This window comes from Callospermophilus lateralis, chromosome 4 (assembly GCF_048772815.1).
Source record: "Callospermophilus lateralis isolate mCalLat2 chromosome 4, mCalLat2.hap1, whole genome shotgun sequence".
NCBI classification, from domain to species: Eukaryota; Metazoa; Chordata; class Mammalia; order Rodentia; family Sciuridae; genus Callospermophilus; species Callospermophilus lateralis.
This window is the reverse complement of record NC_135308.1, coordinates 104,058,217-104,066,826: the sequence shown is the minus strand read 5'-3', so window position 1 is coordinate 104,066,826 and position 8,610 is coordinate 104,058,217.

Genomic DNA, 8,610 nt, shown 5'->3' with positions numbered 1-8,610 from the left:
AAGGCTATTTATCTATTTATCCTTTGCCTAGAATGATGAGGCCCAAGAGCCATACATCATTAAGAGACAAATGAGTCTTCACAAAACAAAGTTACAAATCTGTACTTTCCTGGGTAATGCTACTAATTCTTTGCTACATCTATAAGGAGAGAACTGCAACATTGTGAGGAAGATATTATGAAGATCTGAGCCTAATACTTGAAATTTAGCTCATACACTTTAATAGACTCATTGACCAGTTAATATTAAAATACTGAACGTTTTCCCCAATGATTTTCATTTATAAATGTTAAAACTTATGGAATCTTGCCTGAAATAGTATCAGAAATTCTTGAAAAACTTTTAAGTACCTACATTTCAGCCATTTGTCATAGCCTCATTTATTATTGCGAGGCGAAGTGATATACTCTTCACCATTCCCATTGGAAATACCAACTTGAAAGTATACAAGTCCTCTTAGTTCTCATTTCATAACATAATATTTACAACAGTAAAGCTGAGAGGATTTTTAAAGATCACTTGATACAGCCAATGTATTTATTGTTGCCCATTAAACACTTGATAAAGGTCATATGTTTTCTCTCATATGTGGAAGCTAGAGAGGAAAAAGGAAAAGAAAGCAGGGGGTGGGAACCTCATGAAAATCAAAGGGAGGTCAGTAAAGGAAAGGAACCAGGAAATTGAATGAGGGGAAGAAGGTGGGAAGTGTTGGGGGGTGGTTTTGGCCAAGTTATATTGTGTGCATGTATGAATATGTAAAAACAAATCCCATCATTATGAACAACTATAATGTGCCAACAAAAAATGTGGAAAGGAAAAAGAAAGAAAAAAATAAACTCTTGACAGAAGTTTTAAAATCTAGTTGTATTCAATTCCTTCCCATTATGTTGGTAGGCTTTGATCTGGAGGATTCCTTATCTGTGGTATACATAGTATGAATCAAAAATCATCCCCTTTCATCTCCTGTGAGCCTTGCCCTGTGAAACATTTCCTTGGCCCTGCTCCTTTTTAGATGATGATTGTCCCTCTCATTGGTTCCTGGTAAGGATTTTTTTTTCTTTGATGAACCAATTCCTTTATCCAATTCTACAAAAGGGCCCAGCAGATGTCACTTCACATTTGTCAAGCGTAAACCACATAATCTTTTTAGTATGGGATATCTTACAATCTCTTCCTGGGTCTCTCCTTTTAAAATGTTTAATTAATCCCCCCAAATTGCTAAATAATTGAACTACATGATCAAGAGACATTGGGGAAACCTTGAGAAGGAGGCACAAACTCCACATCTCATTTTCATACATAGGTAACATTCTCTGAATGATTTGGGATGGTTCACACACTTGTCTGAATTTATAGTTTCAGGACTTAAGGCAGCCATGTTTTAAATTTAATTACCAGATTTATAAGATTTAGATATTTAAGTCATTATTTTAATGACACTATAAGATGGTATAAATATTTTAAGTTAATATTTCTGTAAGGCAGTATTTAATAGTTACTGTTAAAATAGTCTATCATGGTGGTAATAACAGGCAGAGGTTGAAAAATAATTTTCTTTGCCTTTGGGCATAGTTCCATTATTCCCTATTTTATCTAAGTTCTTATTAAACCAGTTTAAAACATGTAGTTAATACTTCACTATAATTGTTGCCCAAGGGAATATGTAATTTATTCATATATGCACAAGCAATTTAAAATATAGATTTCCTAGAAAGCCACAAACATTTAAAAGAATTTTATAATTTAAAGTTTAAAATTGGTTCTGTTTTTAAAATTATAGTAATCTGTTCCAAATATCATGTTCACTTCTTAAAATGATAGTGTTATTTTTTAAACAAAAGCTTCAAAGACAGTTTCTTCATAGTTCATCCATTATGACTTTGAAATAACAAATTGATAATGTGTTTTTCTCTATAATCATTGTATATGTAATAGGTTTGCCCTCTGTGGTTACCTTCCAAGTTCTGTGTACAAACTCCTAAAGGAAACATAAAAAATTTTTTGAATGCGTTTTAAACTTGTTTTTGTGGGAATGACATGTTAGTACAACCTATGTTAAATCCTAACAACCTAGAATTAATCAATACAAATCTGAACTAGATGCCATTGACAAAACTTATAAAGTTTGAATTACTAGAAAATTCTATTTGGCTGTATCTGAGGTAAAGTTGTTATTATGAGTTTTAAAGTTAAATTATAATCATCTCATATGAAACTTTAGCTGAAAGTAAGACTTTCTGATCAAGTTATTAATTTCCAAATGTAAGGAGTTAAAGGAAACGTTGACAATGCATAATTTAATTGTTGCAGAACTAATAGTTCTAGTTTAATTAAAGGCTAGTTTAATTCAAAGATTCTATAAAATTTACTTAGTTTAACTTTCAGAGCATGTTTAGAGTGTGGTTTGTTTAATTAGAAAGGCTCTCTCTGTTTTCCTCTGGTGCAATTTAAGTATCTCTCCAGGAATATATGTTATAACCATGTACTAAAATGTACTAACAAAATTTGTTAAAACCCAAAGTCAGAAATTTTAAGATATCTCCAATTATTTTGCTACTGAGATTTACTGAGTAAAGATTTCTATATGATTTCTTCTTTCTAAAGTTTTACATATGTTAGAATAAAGTTTTTATTGAGTTTATGAATTTTTTTAACAAATAGAAGGTACTGTGTTGTTTTGCAAGAACTAATTCATTATATAACAGTCTAGTAAAGTCTAGTCAATTGCGGTTAATTTAGACCAAGTTATTTATTATTCCTATTGTAAAATTATCCAAATACTTTTAATGAATTAGTAACATTCAACATGTTTAAGAGAAGCTAAATATCATTATGTTTATGAAATATACATTATGATTCAGTTTATATGGATTGCTTAGATGTTTGTTCCCTGTGTTTTGCCACCATTGTAGGACTTTTCATGGCCTGGTTCATGGGCTGACTGTCCATTTCCACAGCTCTCACTTTCCTTTTTAACATTTGGCATTAAGAAACCACATGTAATAGAACTTCTTGTGAGTGTATGGGCTTCAGTGTAACTGGACACTATCAGGATGGATAGAGTTCTAAGTAGAAGTTGTTTTTCAGGGTCTGTCTGGGGCCTGGGCTAACTCTAGTCCCCAAAGACCCTGAACTCCTGAAGATAGTTCTGAAAATCCCATAGGACCCTAAGAACTCTGAGTTCAGGATCACCATGAGAAACTTCTCAAAGGGATTTGAGCATTTACCTCATTTTTCTCTAAGGACTGAGGAATTGTTATGGGGTGGTCAGTTTTGTTAGAATGAAATCCCTAGAGACTCTAGCCATTGCAGCTTTGAGCCTGAACTTTGGGGGCAAGGAGAATTCTGATGAGCCTTAGTGAGGCTACTGAAATAAGCATTCTATTATATCTTTTAGTTATCTCTGATATTCTTTTCAGGATGAATAGTGATGTTGACTCACATTTGCCATTAACCATTTTGTATTATAAGTGCTTCACAATCACATTTTGTCTGTAATAGTGCCACCCACAATATACATATGATGTATTTTTATGTTAATTATTGTACTCTGTTTATAAATATACTATAAAAATGTTCACTTAGGGACAAAAATTAGGATTAAGTGATTTTTTTTATTGTTAAAATGTATATGTCATTTCTATGCTATATGTATGCAAGAGAGAGGAAGATAGAAAACAAGAGGAAGACAGAGAATAGAAAAAGGAAAGGAAAGATATTATGTGCTAACTATATTTATACATATAGAATCAAACACTACTATAACTTCAGAAAACATTCATGACCTGCTAATCCAGCCCCTTCAATTTATAGTAGAGCTAAGAAGCTTCAGCTTGGTTATATCTTTAATTATCTGGAATTATTAATTCAAGAAAATTTCAGAGACTATGAGAAAAGAAATGGTGAGAAATTATCAATGATAATTGGGATGCCTAATATATTTTTTATCTGTGAATGACCTGGGATTCAGTAAGTAAGGCTTTTATATATATGTTAACTTTTCCTATATTTCCTTCCTCTTTGGAAGCTTATTTAGAGCAGAGGTAAATAAAGCCTCTGTAACTTGTGCACCTTCTATGTTTTGTGCTGTATCACTCTCACCAAAGCAACATTCTAGAATGAAGCAGAGATGAAGAATATAGGGAACAAGGACAGAGGGTGCACCTTTTGTGTGTCTTTGTTCTGAAAACACACTTCTACTTCCAACTTTTGTGAATTTTGCTCCAACTTTCCCTTTATTCACATTCTTTTTCTCTGTACATTTATCAAAATGCCACTTTATCAGTGTATAAAGCAAATGCCAATCTGGTGATGTTGTCCAAAACTCCTAAGAAAATTTAACCTTTCCTGGGCTGGGGCTGGGGCTCAGTGGTACAGCGCTTGCCTAGCATGCATGAGGCACTGGGTTTGATCCTCAGCACCACAAAAAATAAAAAATAAAGATACTATGTTCACCTAAAACTAATATATCAATATTTTTTTAAAATTTAAACTTTCCCAATTTCTGCCTAGTTATTTGCATGTCTGTCTCATCTCTCAAGTCACAGAGCTGCCTGTGGAACTAAGGGGTGATTCAAAGGTAGAGCTCTGGAGAAGTGGAGTCCATAGGATTCAGACTCTTAATGCTATTTGAGCCAGAGACATTTAGCTCTGTGATATGTATCAGAGAGAGCCAATATGATTTAATCAATAAAGCTTTTTAACTGCTAGCAACTAAAGCTTAAGGATGACTACAAAAGTTTTAATTACTTAAATGATTATTTTATTAATTCCTAGGTTATAGAAAACTTGGATAAAGAGTTTTTCAATAAATGGGTACATCTACCCAGTGAGATAATTTGGAAGAACTGTATTGCACTTTAGCTAAAAACACACAGAATAAACTAGGGCAGCCTGAACAGCATTCTTTCCCAAGTGTTAAATCGAGAAAGTGACAAAGTCTCAAATGTGGGTAGGAGTGGCAGGGGAGAAGAAAAAGAATCAGGGCCCCTGGAATTGATTTATGAAGAAGGGTGGTGAAACTTTATGGAGTGGAAACTAACAGATGGTCCAAACTTTTATTCATTCCCACAATTGCCCCTCCTTGAGCCACTCTTGGAACATACATTCTGTACCAACACAAAGCCAAAAAGCTCTTTGGAAGATCTGCTGGAGACATATATGGAAACAGCATTTGGGATCCTAACAGTGACAACTCAGCATCCTTAGTCTCTAGATTCATAGTTGTGGGTATTGTGGGTGATTAATTTTTTATTGCACATAAAGGCTGTCTTACCAGGCATGATTTATCGGAAGCTTGGGAGTCACAGGTGTGCTTTTTAAGCTTCTAGTCTAGACATAAGTTATGAAAACATTAGTCAACTACCTCCCAAATTCATTTAAATGAGTCATGAGTCAATTTCTTTCAAATGTATTTAATAAACCCATCACTAATTTTTTATTCCTAAGAATTGTATATAACAATGCATTCTTCTTAACATTTTGGTATTTTTGTTAAAAAAATGCCTTGAGATAACATCCACTTCATAAGACAGTCAAATCATTATCCAGTGCCACTTGTCAAAGTTTTGCTTTTTTGTTCTTTTATTATTTTATTATTCATTCTTTTTAGATATATATGACAGTAGCGTGTATTTTGATATCAAGCTACAGTCTTCCTACAGGAATGATACTATAGTATATCAATTATTGCTTGACCCCCTGAGAAGCTGGGGAAGTTTAATTTCCTTCCCAGAAATTAAACTTCATGTACATGAAGGTTCATATGATGCCCCTGCTTATGACTTTCTTCTTTTCTACATGAAGCACACATAATTCAAAACCATTTCTCATTTAATATAGATTTCCGGGCCCTCACTATTCCAGACATATTCACTAGGAACATTTTCTAATTTGTCAGTATCACTCCTAAGTTGATAAATGGATTTTATAACTCTTTTTTTTTTTTCAGTGAGCTCAGATATTTCCAGGTGTCTAAGGATTTCAGATTTAAAACATCATCAATACAGCATCAGTTATATTAGACTAATATAAAAGGAATGGTAATTCTGAATAGAAATAGCAGGAACTTAAAGATCAATTCATTTAATGATTATTTATTAAACTCCACACACAGCAGACATGGTGATAGGCACTGAAGATTCCAAACTAGGTAAAGATATATTTTCCAAGGTCTTACAAAAATTTGGGTGTGATGGGTAAATAGGTAACTTACCACAACCCAACATGTTCAGGTTTATAATATGAATACAAAGAACTATGTGCGACAAGAAAAGGAGAGGAAGTCACAAAGAATGACACCAGTGAGGAAGTCACTTTTAAGTTGTCTTGGATTATGTGAAGAATTTGAAGAATAAATATAGAAAGAAAGTTGTAATGGGTATAGGTATTGTTTTTTGAAGTGTAGTGCCTGTTGGAAGTTTAAGATGAAATACTTGAAAGTGAGGTAGGAAGCCTATTAAGAAGGCCATGCAAATGAGAATTGTTAAATTATTTTAAGTAGAGAAATGACATAAAAAGATTGACCTGAAGGCTGTTGGAAGAATCCTTAGGGAAGGAATGAGGAGCCAACAAGATCCAGGCTAAAAAAAAAAAAAAATGTTGCACATTAGTCAGATAAGAGGCCACCAAGACCTTAATGATGAGAATAGCAAAGGGAGAATAACATACGGAAAAATAAGAAATTAGTATGGTAAAATCAACAAGATTTAATGAGCAATGTGTAGAATTAGGTGATTGTGTAGGATTACCTCTATATTTATGAATTAAGTGGCTTGGTAAATAAGTTTGAATTAGATAACACGGAGGTTAAAAGAACACAGACTTAAAGATAAATTCATCCAGTTTTGTGTGTGTGTCAAGTTTGAGAAGGTTGTGAGGCATCCAAGTGGTGTTATTTAGAGGAGAATAAGAAATACATATAAATAGACATGGGAGAGACCCAAGGTAGAGGTTAAGGTTGGTGGTCATCAGCACACATATTAATTCACTTAAACAGCAAACTTTTATTGAGTACCTATTTGATACCAACCATGTGCTTTTGGCAATTAGGGTACTAGATCAAGATTCCTAGTGAAAATATGAAGAAAATATAATCCAGGCTCTGCAATAATACCAATTAAAAAAACTATCAGAGGAAAAAGAACTGACAAGATAGATTGAAAAATGGAATCAAAAATTTATAGTATCAAAACATTAGAGAATATCATGGTAGAGGAGATGTTTAACAGTACAAAATTCAATAGTAAGATAATTATACATATACAATATACATTATACAATAGCAAGATAATTATAATAAGAACTTGAATCAACCAGATTTGCCCCAGGAAACCTTTAGCCTCTTCAAATGGTGTAACTAAGAATAGAATGGGTTGCAGGGGTACTTATAGAAGGCCTCCCAATGTAGGTTGTGGTCATGAGCAGAAACATGGTTGCTGCCAAAACATGGTGTATCAAGAAGGGACTGGGGAAGCAAATACCATCTTCTGGTCTCCTGTGGTGCCTCATATTGACAAAAATCCAATTGGATGTCGGAGGAAGGAGAGCTGGCGATGTAGTTCTTATAAGTCAGTTCTCTCAGCAAGGCACAGAATGGAGAGGGTGGAGAATAAATCTGGTGGAGTACACAAGGAGGATTCTGCTCAGGTTATAAAAGACATTGTACTAGGCAATTTGGAGATCAAGGGTATAATGAGAGGAGCATCATGGAATGAGAGTAGAAGGCAGTTGCAGTAGGCTGAGGGGCAAATGAGAGGTGTGAAATTATGAGTACATCTGAGACTGTCAAAATTCTTAATTGAGAAGGGAAAGAAAAAAATTAAGAATCTAGAGGATCAGGAAACATGTTAATTATATAACCTTACATCAAGTGCTCAAAAATAGTAAAAAACCAACCTGGTGCAGTGGCATATGCCTGTAATCCTAGAAACTCAGGTGGTTGAGGCAGGAAGGTTACAAGTTTAAAGCAAGGCTCAACAAATTAGTGAGGCCCTAGGTAGGAAGATGCAGTGCTGTGGGAGCTCCAGAGAGACATGTTTAATGATAAAAGCTGAATAAAAAGAGTAAATGGGGAGATGTGTATCTAATGAGGCAATGCCTAAGGAACACAAGGGAACTGAGGTCCAGAACAGGAGAAAAGAGTAAATTTGGACATATATTTCACCTAACAAACAGGTTCTGTGAGACTGATGATTATGAAAATATGATAGAAAAGAAGATAATGAAAAGCTCAACCAGGATTATGAATCCCATGGAAGGCTGTGGCTATTTCCTTGGTATGCTTAGTGCTCAGTCTGATGTAGCCAGTATAGTCCCCAATAGAGACAGAATGCCTTGAAACTGGTTCCCTGGCCAGCAGATGTTTGCTTTTTTGCACAGGAATAATTTTTGAAACCTCATCCTTGAAGGAATTCCCCAGGGAAAAAATCAGTGATCTCAGATTCCTTGATGTGCAGAAAGAAAGATACAACTTCTATTTATATTTTAGTTCAGTCATCTTTGTTTTTCTCCATGCCTCTGTCCTGCCTCCCGCACCTATTCCTTTAAATTTTTATTACTTATCTTACTCAGGATTGAAAATGGTTGACACCTCTCTAGCCATCTATAAGC